At 39.4% G+C, this 18831-nt stretch overlaps 1 long non-coding RNA gene across 2 annotated transcripts in view; it reads left to right on the top strand.

Annotated features, from left to right (window-relative positions):
• LOC139187128 (uncharacterized) overlaps nt 1–18831 on the top strand; it is a 42235-nt gene that overhangs the window by 11891 nt on the left and 11513 nt on the right. The window contains exons 1-2 of one of the 2 annotated variants that reach the window (XR_011570766.1): nt 3016–3398; nt 4365–4532. This is a non-coding gene — a long non-coding RNA (uncharacterized lncRNA). Of the gene's footprint in view, nt 1–3015; nt 3399–4364; nt 4533–18831 lie in introns of those variants that run through there. The other variant, XR_011570767.1, reaches the window with a different exon arrangement.

The raw sequence follows: 18831 nt of genomic DNA, 5'->3' as shown, positions 1-18831 counted from the left end.
CAGCATATTTTAAGGACTGACTCTTAACTATTTTTCAAGGAAAGTAAAACTGCATGATGAAAAAGAAAAAAATCAGAGAAGTTTAAAAAGATGGATAAGCTTGTAAAGGGCAAAGGTTGAGTGACTACATAGAATTCAAATGATTCTCCTTGCTGAATAAGGGAAGGTCTTTCTTTGCTAAAAGGAGAGTGACTGCGGAAGGTGGGACAAGTATTTATTTGTTAGCAATTAGCCTTTCAGTTGAAGAATAGAGGAGAGGCTTAATCCTAGCAAGCAGAGACTGGGTGACTGTGGGCAGAAGAGATGGCAGGGGAGGTTCTTGAAATGGAGAAAAAAGGCTACAGCTGTTCATGCTTTGTGAAAACAATATGGATTCAAGTGGAGCTAACTGGTGACGAAGACGAAGATTCTAGAGTTAGAAACTTTATGAAATCCCTGGCTCTGTTTTCTACCTCACCAATCTGTGCCAACTTACTTGACTAATTTAAGATTAGTTATTTAAAGATAAATAAATACTTGATAATATTTTTGAAGTCAGATAACATTTTTATTGCATTAAGTTGTGTGATGATTCAAGCTGATGATGAACCAAGCCTGGCACAAAGTATATGCTTAATAAAGAGGAGTTATTTACTCTTTAAAATGTTGATGGTCATCTCATTATTATGTGACCACAGACTTCTTAGCGCTTGGGTTATGATAACAGTGTGAAGTATTCTTCATAATCAGGCCAGGAGGATGAGCCAAAGGAAGAAGCATAGGTCTTCTTACCCATGGATGACAGGAGGTAGGAACTCTTTCTTGCTAGACAGATCTTGAAAAAATGTGAGGTGAGAGCTACAGTAGCCATCTTGTAGCCATGAGGAAAAAGCCTGGAATATCTATGAATATCTCTGAGAAGCAGGAGAGGAAAGGCAATACTGTAAAAGAAAAATCAAAAGAGAGTTTCAAATGTGTTCCTTTTTATGGCTGAGTAGTATTCCATTGTGTGTATGTACCACAACTTCTTTATCCATTCCTCTGTTAATGGACCTCTAGGTTGCTTCCATGTTCTAGCTATTGTAAACAGTGCTGCAATGAACAATGGGATACATGTATCTCTTTCAATTTTGGTTTCCTCAGGGTATATGCTTAGGAGTGGGATTGCTGGGTCATATGGTGGTTTTATTCCTAGTTTTTTTAAGGAATCTCCATACCGTCAGTTCTAATGAGGTGGATGAACCCAGAACCTATTAGACAGAGTGCAGTGAGTCTGAAAGAGAAAGATAAATATCATATTCTAACACATATATACAGAATCTAGAAAAATGGCACTGAAGAATTTATTTACAGGGCAGCAATGGAGAAACAGACATGGAGAATAGACTTATGGACAGGGGGAGAGGGGAGGAGAGGGTGAGATGTATGGAAAGAGTAACATGGAAACTTACATTACCATATGTAAATTAGACAGCCAATGGGAATTTGCTGTATGGCTCAGGAAACTCAAACAGGGGCTCTGTGTCAACCTAGAGGGGTGGTAAGGGGAGGGAGATGGGAGGGAGGTTCAAAAGGGTGGGGATATATGTATACCTATGGCTGATTCATGTTGAGATTTGACAGAAAACAACAAATTCTGTAAAGCAATTATCCTTCAATAAAAAATAAATAGATTAAAAAAGAGAGGGAGACTCACTCCAGATAACATCATTTGATCGGTGAATCTGGTCAGCCTAAAATTGGCATTATCCCTGAATTTTCTCATTCTTAAACCAGTGCTTTTTGGGTTTAACCTTCTTTGAGTTTTCTGATACTTGACATAATAGAGTCCAGGTAAAAAATAATAAGTCACATCTTTTAGTTTTTGATAGAAAGAGCATTTTCTTCCATCTTTTTCTCTCTTGGATGTAGACCTGAAGCTTGGAGCTGTATTGGCTGATTATCAACCATGAGGCAAAAAAACTCGAAGAAAATGCTAAAAGCAGCTTTGGAAGCCCTGTCCTGACCTTATAGAACCAGAAATACGCCAAGTTCACCTCTTGCATCAGTTTGCTAAGGCTGCCATAAAAGTAGCACAGAGTGGGAGGCTTCCACAATAGAAATTTATCTCCTCACAATTCTGGAGGTTAAGTCTGAGATCAATGTTTCAGCAAGACTGACTTCTTCCAAGGCTTCCTGCCTTGGCTTGTAGATGGCCATCCTCTCCACGTTTCTTCACGTGGTCTTTTGTGTGTTACTGTGTTGAAATCTCCTCTTTTTATAAGGACACCAGCCATGTGGTATTGGAATCCATCTTAGTGACCTTCTTTCAACTCAAAGATCTCATCTCCAAATACAGTCACATTCTGATGAACTGGGGAGAGGTTTAGGACTTCAACGTAGGAATTCTGGGGAGAAACCTGTGACATTTTTATGGCAGAAAAGTGACATCTACAATAGTAATCATATTTCAGATTATGTTATTCATACCTTACCACTATGAAATAGTTAAAAACTAATGGCAGTTGTATATTCATGGATATATGTGGAATCTAGAAAGATGGTGCAAGTGAACCCATTTGTAAAGCAGAAATAGAGATACAAATGTAGAGAACAAATGCATGGCCACCAAAGAAGGAAGCGGGGTGGAGGATGAATCAAGAGATTGGGACTGACATATGCACATTACTATGTATAAAATGGATGGCTAATGAGAATCTACTGTAATGCACAGGGAACTCTACTCGATGCTATATGGTGAGCCAAATGCAAAGGAAATCCCCCAAAGAGGGGATATGTGTATACATATGGCTGATTCAGTTTGCTCTATAGCAGAAACCAACACAACATTGTAAAGCGACTAAACTCAACAAAACAGCTGATGGAGGAAGTTCATTATACTTTCCATTTCTACTAGCTTATGATCTCATATTTTGGTACAACTCATAATACTCAAGAGAAAGGTATTTGCAGACAAAAGATGTTTTGCTTCTGAGTTCAGGGAACACAGATTCTGTTTTTTTAATTTTCTTTTTAAAGATTGATTTTTCTGGAATTCCAGGAAATAAGTTTAGGTCTTTCAGAGCTTAGAAAGACTAGGAGAAGGAGAAATTTTTTAAAAAATAATACAGACTAGGCTTTATAAGGGCAAGATCCCATTCCGACAGAAGTCTAACCAATGGGATTAATGAATTGCCCCTGCCAATACCAGAGCATTTTTTTTGACTACAGAATGTCCAAAAAAAAAAAAAAAATAGCACCCCCCACTTCACTCCAAGACCATATTGCTAACTTTCAACTCTAAAACTTGAGCTGGTAACTGTAAATGTTGACGTTTTCAGCTGTACAGTGGACACACTGCCTTGGTACCTTAGAGAGCCCTCGAGCAGACCAGCCCCAGCACTTGAACAGAGCATTCCTCTTCAGGGGACGAAAATCATGTAAGTTAGATTCTAGCTCTGTTAGTGGAAAGAAGAAATACATGTCTAAGTGCTGAAAAGTCAGCTTTTAGAATACTGACCATGACTTTTTTATTTCTGAAAAGAATATAGTTCACTCTATATTTACACTATTAAGTCGATACAAAGTATTAAGAATCTGACCATCATTTGTTTTCTAATAGTTTCTAATTTCTCAAGAGGCAGTCATATTTGAAATGAGATTTGAGTAATGAAGAAAAGTCCAGTGTTTGAACATTATTCGTGTAGATACAGTAAAGCCTTAATGACTTTTTCTTCCAGGATTTTAATATAAGGCCCTATCCCATATCTCTATATGAGTTGAATGCTTATATCTTTTTTTTTTTTTTTTTTTATTAATGGAGTTTTAGCTCGAATAGAAACTCAGCAGGGGACAGCTGAACCACAACTGAACAGAAGCGGCTTTTTCACCAACTATTTGTTTTGTCCAGCAGAGGGCACCCGGAGCTCACATATAAATGGCGGCAGCAGCAGCATTTAAAATATCTGTTTCATTGCCTCGGTGATTCTTAATTAACACAAAGCATCAGGGTTTCATTGACACCAATAAAATGAGGTGACTGCGACCTTGATTAATAAAATGTGTAATCATCTTGGAAATATCGGGAGTTAGAAACTTGTTAGATATTTCTTCTTGGTGATTACATTGGCCGGTAATCAATAAAAACAAAATCTAAATTGCAGATTGCTCCAGTTCAATCTCCGGGTTATTAAAAACTTTATTTCTTCTTAAAAATAAAATTGAATATACATTTGTGACAGCTAAAGGATTAGAGAGTAAGATTAAATAGCATCTTTTATTACTATGTGAGGAGTATTGAATTGTCTGATACTTCTCAATATCAAATAAACAAGTTTCAGGCACAGGGGAAAGGAACGTTAGAATGTTACTGATATGTTTCTAAAAATCTACTTTTTCAATTTCAGGGTCCAGATCAAGAAGCATAAACGAGGAAATTGAAAATCCCACATTGTTCTATTTCCGAGTGAAAAGCTTTGACTCACCACTAGAGGGCACTATTCACCCTCTCATCTTTCTGAAGGTTTCAGCCCAGCAGGGCTCGTTTTCAAATGAAAATAACTGCATTTACTAAGGTTTGTGATTTGTTTAGAAATAAAAAGAAGCACCCCCATGATTCTGGGCAGATTTACCCCCCTTAAAGCTCCCTTTGATTGTGATGCAAAGTCTTTAACTGCATCAAATGTAAACTGGAAAAATTCAGCAAATTAGGATTGCCTGTGCAACTATACATAAAATACACTTCATCACTAATTTTTTAGGTTTACAAAATAGACAAATTAAGTACAAAATTAAGAAACTTTATGCTTCTCCTTTCATGTTTTATAGAAACATGTTATATTGATCACTATGGTACCATATCTTTGTGGTGTTGCACACACAAATCCAAGTAATTCATTGGTTTCTTTTCCTTATTTTTCAGAATTATGAGTATATAATTGATCTCATAAAGATCCTGCTCATTGCACTAATTTTCTGGGGTTGGTCTTATATATCCACAAATCTGAGGTTTTACAACTCTGTTTATCAGTAATGTATGTGGAAGATGGTATTGTTATTTGAACATTTTACTCCACCTTCTTCCTGGGAGAAAATACTTCCCCATTCCATCATGCTGAACTTGGTCAACGGAATGTGAGAAGTAACTATGCTGCTGCTGCTGCTGCTAAGTCGCTTCAGTCATGTCCGACTCTGTGCGACCCCATAGACGGCAGCCCACCAGGCTCCCCCATTCCTGGGATTCTCCAGGCAAGAACACTGGAGCAGGTTGCCATTTCCTTCTCCGATGCATGAAAGTGAAAAGTGAAAGGGAAGTCGCTCAGTCGTGCCGGACTCTTAGCGAGCCGATGGACTGCAGCCTACCAGGCTCCTCCGTCCATGGGATTTTCCAGGCAAGAGTACTGGAGTGGGGTGCCATTGCCTTCTCCGGTAACTATGCTACTTTCAAGCAAAAGCTTTAAATGTGATTTAATACCTCTTGCTATTCCTTTCTGTCTCAAGAATGCATACTTTATGCATAGTGGCTGCCCCTTCAGCCTGGGTCCCTGAATGTGAAGATAGTACATGAAACAGAACCAAAGTATTCGGAACTGAGAGCTTCCCTGTTGGCTCAGATGGTAAAGAATCTGCCTGCAATGCGAGATACCTGGGTCCCTGGGTCGGGAAGAACCCACTGCAGTATTGTTGCCTGGAGAATTCCATGGACAGAAGAGCCTGGCGAGCTACAGTTCATGGGTTTACAAAAAGTTGGACATGATTGAGCGACTAACACTTTACTTTTTTTTCAGAGTTGAGTGGCACCTACTGACACATGAAGTCAGCAAGAATTGTGTTGTTGCTAGCCACTGGAGTTTGGGGGTTGTTTTTTGTGCAGCAAGCTGAGTAATATAAAAATGGGTATGAGGAGTGGGGTACTTTTGCAGGAAAATAAAAATAGGTGGCAACTGCTAGATAAAGCTGTAGGTGGTGTAAAAAAAACTATTGTTGGAAACTAAAAAGAGTGATCAGATCAATGTAATAGAATTTTTTTCTTCTGCAGCAGCAATAACTTGGGAGGCAGATAGCCTATGTGATGAACTTATTATAGCTTTAGGTGGAAAGGTGTTTAAACAGAACTGTCCTTGTGTGAGTTAGTTGTTATTTGCTGCATTTGACAGGCTATTTAACAAATGAAATGAATCCAGAAAATAACTGGTCTACTTGCAAGATGAAACTAAAGAGAAAATAGGCTCAAATTCTGGGATTTTAGGGTAGAAAAATGGGACTGTTTTTAATCTTCAACTGGTCAAAGGTCAAATGGAGAAATACTTTGAGCCAAAACCACTAATTAAGACAAAGGCTGAGATGAAATTACAGGAGTGGCTACAATTCCTAGAGACAGGATTCTGGAAGAGCTGATCAAGCCTGTAGCACCGTTTATTAAGGCTAGAGAAAACCTTACATCCATCAAATAAGTGTGGTGGAGATAGCTGCAGATGGAAATGGAGTCCAAGAGAGGAAAATTTGTTAAGATCATTGAAAGAGTTGTAGTGCCAAAAGCACTGTCCTACACCATTAAAAGAGACTGTGATATTTCGAGACTATTTGGGCAAGAAGCAGGCTGAGAAATCTGGGGTGGTAGAGTATCTAACGTCCTTCACGCATGCGTGCTAAGTTGCTTCAGTCGTGTCCAACTCTTTGTGATCCTATAGACCTGCCAAGCTTCTCTGGAGATTCTTCAGGCAAGAATGCTGGAGAGGGTTGCCATGCCCTCCTCCAGGGGATCTTCCCCACCCAGGGATCGAACCCAAGCCTCTTATGTCTCCTGCACTGGCAGGTGGGTTCTTTACCACTAGCCCCACCTAGGAAGCCCAGAATGCCCTCCATAGATTCATCCAATAGCATTAATGGAAGGTGTCCTGGAGGATGGGGTCCAGAGTCACAGAGAATGAGGGACCAGGGTGCTGCCCATGGGTAGCAGGACCCACGGAATATTCCCTCCCCTAAGGTGGGACTCATGATGTTTGCCCAGCAGACTCTCAAAGTTGCTGCATACCAGTGATGGCTAAATATTTCTCATCTTTCCTCTTTTTGAGTGGTGGTTTTTAATGCAGCTATTCTGTTCCCTTCCACCACTGTCTGTGGGTACGTATGGGTTGTTTCAAGCCTGGTTTAGAGACTACCATGAGATCTTCAACCTAGTACCTAAAGCCATTATGGGATGCAACTTTTTGGGTGTATTGCTTGCAAGCAGGTGAGTAATTTTGAGTAAGAAGGGAAAGAAAGTAAATATTCATGAAAGGTCCGTGATAGATTGTATTATTGTCTTCAAATATTTCTTCCCTTGTCCTGGACAGAGAGTATTTTCCTGTTTTATTGATGTTGGGCTAGACCATGCGACTTTTCTGGGGACTAATGGACTATGAGCCAATGACACATATGCTATATTTGAACAGAAGCTTCCGATGTGACTGCCTCTGCCCTAAAAATGAGCATTTCCCGGATAGGGCTGTGCCTTTATCTGAGGTGCTTGAAAAGAAGGACACAGGGAATGGGACTGCAGTCCTAGTCCATTCACAGGTGCAGACATGGGATGGGAAATAAATGCTGTCGCAAGCTACTGAGACTTGGGTTGTTTGTTTCTCAGTGAATTGCCTAATGCAGGGCTTGAGACCTTGTCCGAAACCCCCTTTGCAGTTTTGTTCAAAGGAGAGAGAGACATCCAAATAGGATTTTGCCTTTTCAAAAGGAATAATTTTAATGATAGCATTCCAAGAAATCTTAGCTTATATGCAACATAAAATAAAATGTATTTTCCTTATTAAAATGAAGCAAACATGTACTGATATTGAAAACTTCAACACAATATATTTCCAATTGGAGGACAATTCCACAGTAGAATAAAAGATGATTGGTTTATTTAATATAAGACTCTCCAAATTATTTGTTGTGAAATAGTGAGTCAGATCAAGCCATTTGGAATGCCTTTCCTTAAGAGTGAACTGGACACTTTTGAACACTACATATGAACTATTGACATAAGATGCGCCACTGAGAAATGTCTGTTTATGTCTCTCAGCTCAAAGCTGAACAAGTGATCCTCCAGCTTGGTAGCATGTCAACACTAGAGTGGAGGATGATTTAGGAGTATAGCCCACATGACGTGATCCTAGTCGTGAATTCAAACATTTGCTGACAGTTGCCTTCTTTTACAAATCAGAGTGAATGCAAGATTTGTTGTTGTTCATTCATTAAGCCATGTCTGACTCTTTGCCAGTGCAAGAGATACAAGAGACAGGGATATGATCTTTGGGTAAGGAGGATCCCTTGGAGAAGGGAATGGCACCCACTCCAGTGTTCTTGCCTGGACAATACCATGGACAGAGGAACCTGGCTGGCTACAGTCCAGGGAGTCACAAAAAGTCGGACACAACTTAGCAACTTAACAACAACAAGTATGAAGAACTAAAGGTGGAGTTACAGGTACCAGCCCAATAAGCTCACAAAACCTTGGATGAATTTTGTCTGTGCTCCAGGCCGCAATGTAAGTTGCATTTAGAACCACGCTCCACATTTGAACCTTGTCTGTTGTGTGGAGGGGTAGCAGAGATGAGGCAGAAATCTCCTGAACTCCTGCAAGAAGTGATGTGACTTTCAGCGGCGATAACAATAGCATCAGCAGCAAATCAAAGATCAGAGTTAGAGTGTCAGTAAGCAGGGGACCTGTGCTCCTCTGGCTCAGAAATATGGTAAGTGGGGGAAATGGGGAGAGGAACCTAAGAAAGGCTAAAGGCAGTGAAAAAGAGTCTTCTGCCCCAAATAATTTCACACTCCAGTTTTTCTATTTGGGTCAATACAAGTCATCTTCTAAAATGAAAAACATCCACTAGGAAAAGTAGATTTTTAACTTCTCTAAGACCATAGGGAATAATTCCCTGAGAGTTTGGCGAGCCCAGGGAGGGAGATGTCTCTGGAACTGGAGTGTTAAGGGGTATGGAAGCCTGGGTGAGGTGACAAAGCTGTGCCCAGCCACATCCTCGGGCTCTAAGCCACCCTGGGCCTGTGCGGGCACTTGGTTCAGAGGGGAGTGAAGCAGGTCATGTCTGTGAGTGCCTAGGGAACCCCTGACGTATGCCTTATCCTGGGCTAAATCCCACTTGGAACATAGTCATTCCCCCAAGTATATCCCCATAAGGACTTCTGTCTGGATTGCTTAAAAATTTTTTTTTTTTATTGGTGCATAGTTGATTTACACTGTTGGGTTAGTTTTTCTATAGCAAATTGATTCAGTTATACATAAACATACATCTATTTTTTTTTTAAATTATTTATTTATTCATTTATTTTCTTTCCCTATAGGCCATTATAGAGTACTGGGTAGAGTTCCCAGTGCTATGCAGTAGGTTCTTATTAATTATCTGTTTTACATATAGTAATATATATATCGGAGAAGGCAATGGCAACCCACTCCAGTACTTTTGCCTGGAAAATCCCATGGATGGAGGAGCCTGTAGTCCATGGGGTCGTGAAGAGTCAGACACGACTGAGCGACTTCACTTTGACTTTTCACTTTCACGCATTGGAGAAGGAAATGGCAACCCACTCCAGTGTTCTTGCCTGGAGAATCCCAGGGACAGGGGAGCCTGGTGGGCTGCCGTCTATGGGGTCACACAGAGTCGGACACGACTGAAGTGACTTAGCAGTAGCAGCGGTATATATATGTCTGTCCCAAACTCCTAATTTATCCCCTCCCTTATGCCCTGGAAACCATGCTTATTTTCTACATCTGTGACACTATTTCTATTTTGTATCTATATTCCTTTGTACCCTTATTTTTTAAAAGATTGCACATATAAGCAATGTGTGTGTGTGTGTTTGTCTGCTCAGTCATGTCTGACTCTCTGCAACTCCATGGGCTGTAGCCCACCAGGCTCCTCTGTCCATGGGATTCTGCAGGCAAGGACACTGGGGTGGGTTCCTGACCCAGGAATCAAACCGCATTTTGTGCAGCTCCTGCACTGGCAGGTGGATTCGTTACCACTGTGCCACCTGAGCATGTGATATTTGTCTTTCTCGGCTTCCCAGGTGATGCACGCATGCACTTTCTGACTGTCTTCATTCAGTATGACAAGCTCTGTTTCCATCCATGTTGCTGCAAATGGCATTATTTCAATATTTTTTAATGGCTGAATAATATTCAATTTTGTGTGTGTGTGTGTATGTGTGTATACCACATCTTCTTTATCTATTCATCTGTGGATGGGCATTTAGATGGCTTGGCTGTTATAAATAACAGCTGCACTGAACATCAGGATACATGTGGCTTGTTGAATTATGGTTTTGAGGTACAGGCCCAGGAATGGGATTGCTAGATTGCTTTTTCCATTCTGTCAGCCACAAATACTTGTTGACCCTTTAATGTCCATTTCCAACATGGTTGATTTCCTTGGCAGATTAAGCACCAAGCTTCCTACCTGATTCTCACTCTCCTGGGTCCTTCTCACATCACACCATCTCACTATCTGTTTGGGTACCAGATACACTGAAGACAACGTCCAAGATTTATTCACCTTTGCAGCCCTCATCCCTGTATCTGAGCATCTTAACACATAATGGATATTGAAGAAACACTAACTCTTGGGGTGGAGAAAGAGGAGAGGGAATCAGAAAAATTACAAAGATGCAAAAAAATAGCAGCAGGTGGTTTTCCAAATAAGCTTCACTATTGTGAAATTCTCCCTAGAGTTACAGTGAGCCCAAGTGCTTCTGAGAATCATGAGGCTTGCAGGTTTTTGGTACATGGTGAGAGTCCTAGACTGATCTTAGTGCTGCATCTCTCTCACACTAGAAGATGTTTGGTTGTGGTGGGCGGTGGGTGTGTGGTGCTTTGTCCACGATGCCCATCTTGTCTTTGACTTATAGTGGTTAGGTGAGGACCTGTGGCTTCCTGGAGTCCTGCCTCTTTACCCACAAAGGAGGTTGATTATTTTGGATCCAAAAACCTCTCTTTTTCTCACTTTTGCATGCCAGATTGGCTGCAGAAGTGTTATGGACATTTCCAGCTTTTTTTTTTTTTTCTGCTGAAAGCTGTGCTTTCTCTTTTATGGTACATTTCCTTTGCTTTGATCTGCTCGTGGTCACCCCCACTTTGGCTTATAAAATAGCAGGCTGTCGTGACTCCTCTTTGTACAACCTGCCTGGTGATGCTAGTGGCAGAAGGCTTTGCTTTTTTTGCCAGCTACACTAGTTTTCCTGTTGTGCTGTAAGGGTGCCACTATTTATTTCTTTACTGGAGAGGGTATGGTGTATGTGAAGAGGGAGAAAGAAAGAGCAAGGCGGAAAGATGGAAGGAAAGGACAGACGGAGAGGGGGAAAGAGACAGGGATGGGGGAGTATTCCTTGCTGTACAGTGTTGAGAATATCATTTTATTTAAGCTTAGGTTAAGCTCTGAAGTCAGTGGATGGAATGCTCCTCTGTCTTATTTGGGAATTTTTTGCTTCTAGTTGCTTCTTCCACATTTCTGTCCTGTATGCTGTTTCTTGGTTTTCCACAATCTCATATCTCACTGGATAGTGCCAGGATTATGGAAAATTCCTGCCATTTATTGAATGCCCACTTGGCCAAATACTGTGGGTATCTTGTGTCTGATTGTCACTCAAGTATCACAGTATAGGACCAGAGCAGTTTCAGCACTCTATCCTCAGGCTGGGAAGAAAAAGGTAAATCAAAAGCTTTAATCTGAGAGACTATGGTCTTAATGTATGTGCTGACTCTTCAGATGGCATAACAGCTTCATCCATTCAAATGATTTTTTTCCCCATTAAGATTCTGAAGGAGAGACATTTTGGGGGAATTCAGCAGGCACTTCTGGTGCCTCCCCTGGTGGCTCAGATGGTAAAGAGTCTGCTCATGATGTGGAAGACGTGGGTTTGATCCTTGGGTCAGGAAGATCCTCTGGAGAAGGAAATGGCAACCCACTCCAGTATTTTTGCCTGGAGAATCCCATGGTCAGAGGAGCCTGGTGGACTACAGTCCATGGGGTCAAAAAGCATCAGACATGACTTAGTGACTAACGCTTTCACTTTCAGCAGGCCCAGGTACCCTAAGGGGAATAGTTGTATTCAGAGGACCTTTTCAGCATAAGTCTCCACCTGTCTGAATGCTTCTTAATAGTGCCCCAGAGCCAGATGGGATTCTATGCAGGTGAGGTTCTCAGTTCTCACTTATTTCTGCTCAGGCTTGACACGATAGTAAACTCCCACTCAAGTCTACTTAGCTATAAAGAATCAAGGGCTCTTGGGTTTGAAGGAAACTTAAAAAACATTAAATCTAATCCAATGATTTCTAATCTGGGACATACATCAAAATCATTTTTCAAGCTGTAAAATGGCATATTCTCAGGTCCAATCCTATGAGGTCTTTGTTTTGTAGGTCTTAGGTGGTATCTGGGTTCAACAAGTGACTCTGAAGTGCAACCAGGTGGAAAACCATAAATCTAATTTACTTCTCATGATGTCCAAATACTTTCTTGCTTGATTTGATTTTCTGTTTCTTCATTACTGCATCTCTGGGAAATATGCAGAAAGCAGAACATGAGGATTGTTTTCTGTTCAGTTCCACAAAGAAAATTGCGTTAGGAATGACTAACTCTTCAAACTTATTGGAAGAGCCCACTGTATTAATTATTCAATATATTTCCTTTCAAAAGGGCTATTTCACCACTTCCTGTGTCTCTTTCTAGGTAGTAATAATGAGGACATAGATACTCCTGGATAATTGGGTCAAATGTTTCATAAACATCTTTTCAGTGTGGAATACATTTCAGGGGAGAGGGAAGCAGAGAAACTAAGATCTTGATTCTAGCTCTGCTGATGAAAGCTGTAGGTTTGAGTATGTCAGTTTATGTCTCTGCAATGCACTCTTTTGTAGTTTGACTAATGGACTGCAAGAACACTTTCAGTTCTAGAACCCCAAACTCTCACAGAACTTTCCAATCTCCTAATTGCTGTCTTGAACATGGAAAGAACTCTAGCCTGTTGTTACATTGTCTTTCTTTGGATTCCTGCTACATTCAGAGGCCTCCTAGTAGAAGAATAGCTATATCCTGCCAGACCATTCCCTGTGTCATGGAATTTGTCTTTGAAAAGATTCCAATGCCGAATGATGTTAAAGCTGAAACTCCAGTACTTTGGCCACCTCATGAGAAGAATTGACTCATTGGAAAAGATTCTGAGGCTGGGAGGGATTGGGGGCAGGAGGAGAAGGGGATGACAGAGGATGAGATGGCTGGATGGTATCACTGACTCGATGGATGTGAGTCTGAGTGAACTCTGGGAGTAGGTGATGGACAGGGAGGCCTGGCGTGCTGTGATTCATGGGGTGCCAAAGAGTCGGACATGACTGAGCGACTGAACTGAACTGAACTGATGTGAGATGTAATATCATTTCATTCATCTTTCCCCTATCCTGCTGTTGAAATTGTAGTGTCGAACATATTTAAGAAGAAAATAAATACAAAGAATCATGGACTTTTGCAGTTGGAAACCACTTTAGAGATCACTGATTCTGTCCATTTAAATATACATGTGAAGAAGTGGCAGCCAAGAGCTGATAACTGCTCATGCAGGGAGCCAGTGACAGAATGAGGACTGTAACTAGCTTTGTTGACTTTCTGGGCAAGTATATTTTCTCTGCCACACACTTTTGGTGGTTTGAGTAGAAGACAATGGATTAGCAACATTAATACCAACAAAATAGACCATATCTTAATGATTGATTATAGATTTCTCCTGTTTACAGAATGGAATAACTTCATCCTTTCATATGATATATTATTTTATATTACACACTATTTTTTGTTTTTATCAATGAACAACTCAAAATACCATAGAATATCTAGATGGTCTTCAGACTGGCTTATATGGTCATTATTTAGAAGAAAAGACATATGCTATTTTTTTTTTTTTTGTAAAAATAATTTTGTTAGGATTTAATTTCAAGATTGGAGGAGAATTTAGATAAGGAAAAATAAAGGTCATAAAAGTCTATTGTATGTTACAGTAGGAAAATCAGCTTTATCTTCTGGATTCAGCAGCACACATTTGTTAAGAGACTAGATTATGTTTTTAAAAATGAAGAAATGATGTGATTAACATTTTTCTTGCTTAAAGTTAAAAATAGAAAGTGTTGACTTCAGTCATCAACTGTTGGGTACTGAGGAAAGGGGACATGAATTCAGCGAGGCAAGCTCAGCTTGTTTTCAATCAAATATCACTAGGTAAGCACCATTCTCTGCCCCCTATGTTCTGGGTTTTCCCTTAACTGCTGGACTAGTACACTCTCAGATAATTTTAACCTTGGATTTTTTTTAAAGTTATTAGCCTTGCTCTATAAATAGATTTCTGAGAATCCCAAGTTCTAATAATAACCATTTTTTTTCCTCCTGAGAAATTAAACCATTTTATGGCCACTATTAAAATCACTAAAATTAATTACAGTTTTTGAAATTTGACCTCATATTCTATAAGGAAGTGGTGCTGCCCTTTTAACTCATATATGCTTCTGATACTACTTTATGCCAGTGGTTCCCAACCAGGGACTAGTTTGCTTCCCTAGAGACATTTGGCAATGTCTGGAGATATTTTTGGTTGTCACAACTGGTAAGGCGGGACTGTGTATACTACAGGCATCTTGTGGGTAGATGTCAGAGATACTGCAAAAAATCCTGTAATGCTCATGACAGCCTCTTACAACAAGGAATTATTTGGCCCCAAATGTCAATAGCATTAAGGTTGAGTAACCTTGCTTTGTAATACAGATTTACGTAGAGAGATTGCCTTATCCATGTAGGTAAGAATCATTAATAATTTAAATTGACTTGCAACAATCTACACCAAATAATCAGTGTCTGATACTCTGTTAATCTTGCTTGTCACAGTCCGTTCATTTGTCAAGGTTATAAACTGATGTTTTGCTCTTGAAAGAGTATGAGCACACCTATTTCTCCTTCTCAAAGATAAAATGAATATGAAGGAATTTTTCAGCATTCCCAATTCTTTGGGCCATTTTTGGTTAAGATTTTCAGCATTTAGGTCCTGGTAAAAAGGACTTTTACAAATTAGTCATCATCAAAGCTCAGTAAGTGGTCTCCTAGTCCCTGATCTTGGAAACAGGCTTGGAATAACGTGCCAACTTACTCATTTAGTCATTGCTCCTGCAAGACTTCAATGCTAATTCCATTTTTAGTTACTGTTTGTAGCAACTATTAATGGTGAGATGAAAGAGAAAGACTTTTTTTTTAACAGCTAAAATCTCATCAGTATCTCTGTGGTTGCAATTCCTAGTGCACTGGGATTCTGCCTTTAAATGTAATTTCAAAACAGCTGTAATGGCAAATTAGTTTCTTTCTATTAGTTGAGTGATTATACACCAATCAGGACCAAATACATACACTGTTAAATTTATAATTTTATTTGAGAATTTCACAGTCCACTTCATCTTCTTTAGCTCTTTTTAAGTGCTCCCTGACTCTCACATTTCATCTGGAAGGGAGTATTTTACCAAATGTTTAAACATGGTTAACTTGGTTGAGATTATTTAGTCAGGTTCAAAGGTGAATCAAACAGATGATAAGTTCCCAAGGTCTTAATGACTCAGAACCCGGTTAGAATCTAGTTTAACAGTGAGTGAAATTTACTGTTGATAACAATTTTCTGGTGAAGGTGCAGTGGTTTGGTTTTCTCTCTCCATTTCATTTTTAAAAACTTTTATTTTATTTTTGAGTTATCCATCTTCTTTTACTTTTTAATTAATTTTTTTATTGAAGGATTTCAATAACCTCAGATATGCAGGTGACACTACCCTTATGGTAAAAAGTGAAGAAGATCTAAAGAGCCTCTTGATGAAAGTGAAAGAGCAGAATGAAAATGTTGGCTTAAAGCTCAACATTCAGAAAAATGAAGATCATGGCATCTGGTCCCATCACTTCATGGGAAATAGATGGGGAAACAGTGGAAACAGTGACAGACTTTATTTTTTGGGGTTCCAAAATCACTGCAGATGGTGATTGTGGCCATGAAATTAAAAGACGCTTGCTCCTTGGAAGAAAAGCTATGACCAATCTAGACAGCATATTAAAAAGCAGAGTCATTACTTTGCCAGCAAAGGTCCGTCTAGTCAAGGCTATGGTTTTTCCAGTGGTCATGTATGGATGTGAGAGTTGGACTGTAAAGAAAGCTGAGTGCTGAAGAATTGATGCTTTTGAACTGTGGTGCTGGAGAAGACTCTTGAGAGTCCCTTGGACTGCAAGGAGATCCAACCAGCCCATCCTAAAGGAGATCAGTCCTGGGTGTTCATTGGAAGGATTGGTGTTAAAGCTGAAACTCCAATACTTTGGCCACCTGATGCAAAGAGCTGACTCATTTGAAAAGACCTAGACGCTGGAACTGAACTGAATATTCCATTGTGTATATGTATCACAACTTCTTTATCATTCATCTGTCAATGGACAATTTTGCTTGCTTCCATGTTCTAGCTTTTGTAAATAGTGCTGCAATGAACAATGGGATACATGTGTCTTTTTCAATTTTGATTTCCTCAGGGTATATTGCCTAGGAGTGGGATTGCTGGGTCATATGGTGGTTTTTTTCCTAGTTTTTTTTTTTTTTTTTTTTTAGGAATCTCCATACCGTGTTCCACAGTGGTTGTATCAATTTACATTCCCATCAGCAGTGCAAGAACATGCCCTTTTCTCCACACTCTCTCCAGCATTTATTGTTTGTAGACTTTTTGACGAGGACCATTCTGACTGGTGTGAGGTGATATCTCTTTGTGGTTTTGATTTGCATTTTTCTAATAATGAGTGATGTTGAGCATCTTTTCATGTGTTTGTTAGCCATCTGTATGACTTCTCTGGAGAAATATCTGTTTAGGTCATTTTCCCACTTTTTGATTGGGTTGTTCGTTTTTCTGGCATTGAGTTGTAGGAGCTGCTTGCGTATGTTGGAAATTAATCCTTTGTCAGTTGTTTCATTTGCTATTATTTTCTCCCATTCTGAGGGTTGTCTTTTGTTCTTGCTTATAGTTTCCTTTGCTGTGCAAAAGCTTTTAAGTTTAATACGTTCTCACTTGTTTACATTTGCTTTTATTTCTGTTACTCTAGGAAGTGGGTCATAGAGGATCTTGCTTTGATTTATGTCATCGAGTGTTCTGCCTATGTTTTCCTCTAAGAGTTTTACATTTTCTGGTCTTACATTTAGGTGTTTAATCCGTTTTGAGTTTATCTTTGTGTATGGTGTTAGGAAGTGTTCTAATTTCATTCTTTTACACGTAGCTGTCCACTTTTCCCAGCACTATTTATTGAAGAGGCTGTTTTTGCCCCATTGTATACGCTTGCCTCCTTTGTCAAAAATAAGGTACCGACAGGTGCATGGGCTTATGTCTGGGTTTTCTATCTTCTTCCATTGGTCTATATTTCTGGTTTTGTGCCAATACCATACTGTCTTGATGACTGTAACTTTGCAGTCTGTAGTTTTGTAGTATAATCTGAAGTGAGGAAGGTTGGTTTTTCCAGCTCCATCCTTCTTTCTCAAGACTGCTTTGGCTATTTAGGGTCTTTTGTGTTTCCATATGAATTGTGAAAGTTTTTGTTCTAGTTTTTGGAAAAATGCCACTGGTAATTTGATAGGGATCATATTGAATCTGTAGATTGCATGTGCATGTGGTAGTATAGTCATTTTCACAATTTTGATTCTTCCTACCCAGGAACATGGACTATCTCTCCATCTGTTTATGTTGTCTTTGATTTCTTTCTTCAGTATCTTAAAATTTTGTGTGTAAAGTTCTTTTGTCTCCTTAGGTAAGTTTATTCCTAGATATTTAATTCTTTTTGTTGCAATGGTGAATGGGATTGACTCCTTAATTTCTCGTTCTGATTTTGCGTTGTTAGTATATAGAAATGCAAGTGATTTCTGTGTATTGATTTTGTATCCTGCAACTTTGCTAAACTCACTGATTAGCTCTAGTAATTTTCTAATACTATCTTTAGGGTTTTCCATGTACAGTATCATGTCATCTGGAAACAGTGAGAGCTTTACTTCTTCTTTTCCAATCTGAATTCCTTTTGTTTCTTTTCCTTCTCTGATTGTTGTAGCTGGGACTTCCAGAACTATGTGGAATAATAGTGGTGAAAGTTGACACCCTTGTCTTGTTCCTGATCTTGGGGGAATGCTTTCAGCTTTTCACCATTGAGAATAATGTTTGCTGTAGGCTTACCACATATGGCCTTTACTATGTTGAGGTAGTTTCCTTCTCTGCCCATTTTTTGAAGAGTTTTCATCATAAATCAGTGCTGAATTTTGTCAAAGGTTTTTCTGCATTTATTGAGATTATCATATGGTTTTTATCTTTCAATGTGTTAATATGGTGCATCACATGGATTGATTTGTTTATATTGAAGAACCCTTGCATTCCAGGAATAAACCCCACTTGTCATGGTGTATGAGTTTTTTGATTTGTTGTTGAATTGTGTTTTCTAAAATTTTCTTGAGGATTTTTGCGTCTATGTTCATCTGTGATATTGGCCTGTAGTTTTCTTCTTCTGTGTTGTCTTTGTCTGGTTTTGGTTTCAGGGTGATGGTGGCCTCGTAAAATGAGTTTGGAAGTGTTCCTTCCTCTGCAATATTTGGAAAGAGTTTTAGAAGGATAGGAATTGGCTCTTCTCTAAATGTTTGACAGAATTCTCCTGTGAAGCCATCTGGTCCTAGACTTTTGTTTTTTGGGAAATTGTTGATTTCAATTTCAGTGCTTGTAATTGGGTTGTTCAAACTTTCTATTTCTTCCTGTTTCAGTCTTGTAAGATTGAACTTTTAGGAATCTGTCCATTTCTTTGAGGTTAT

This window comes from Bos indicus, chromosome 15, assembly GCF_029378745.1.
Source record: "Bos indicus isolate NIAB-ARS_2022 breed Sahiwal x Tharparkar chromosome 15, NIAB-ARS_B.indTharparkar_mat_pri_1.0, whole genome shotgun sequence".
Lineage (NCBI taxonomy): Eukaryota > Metazoa > Chordata > Mammalia > Artiodactyla > Bovidae > Bos > Bos indicus.
The sequence above is the reverse complement of the archived record's forward strand: the minus strand, read 5'-3'. Positions and strand labels throughout refer to the sequence as shown.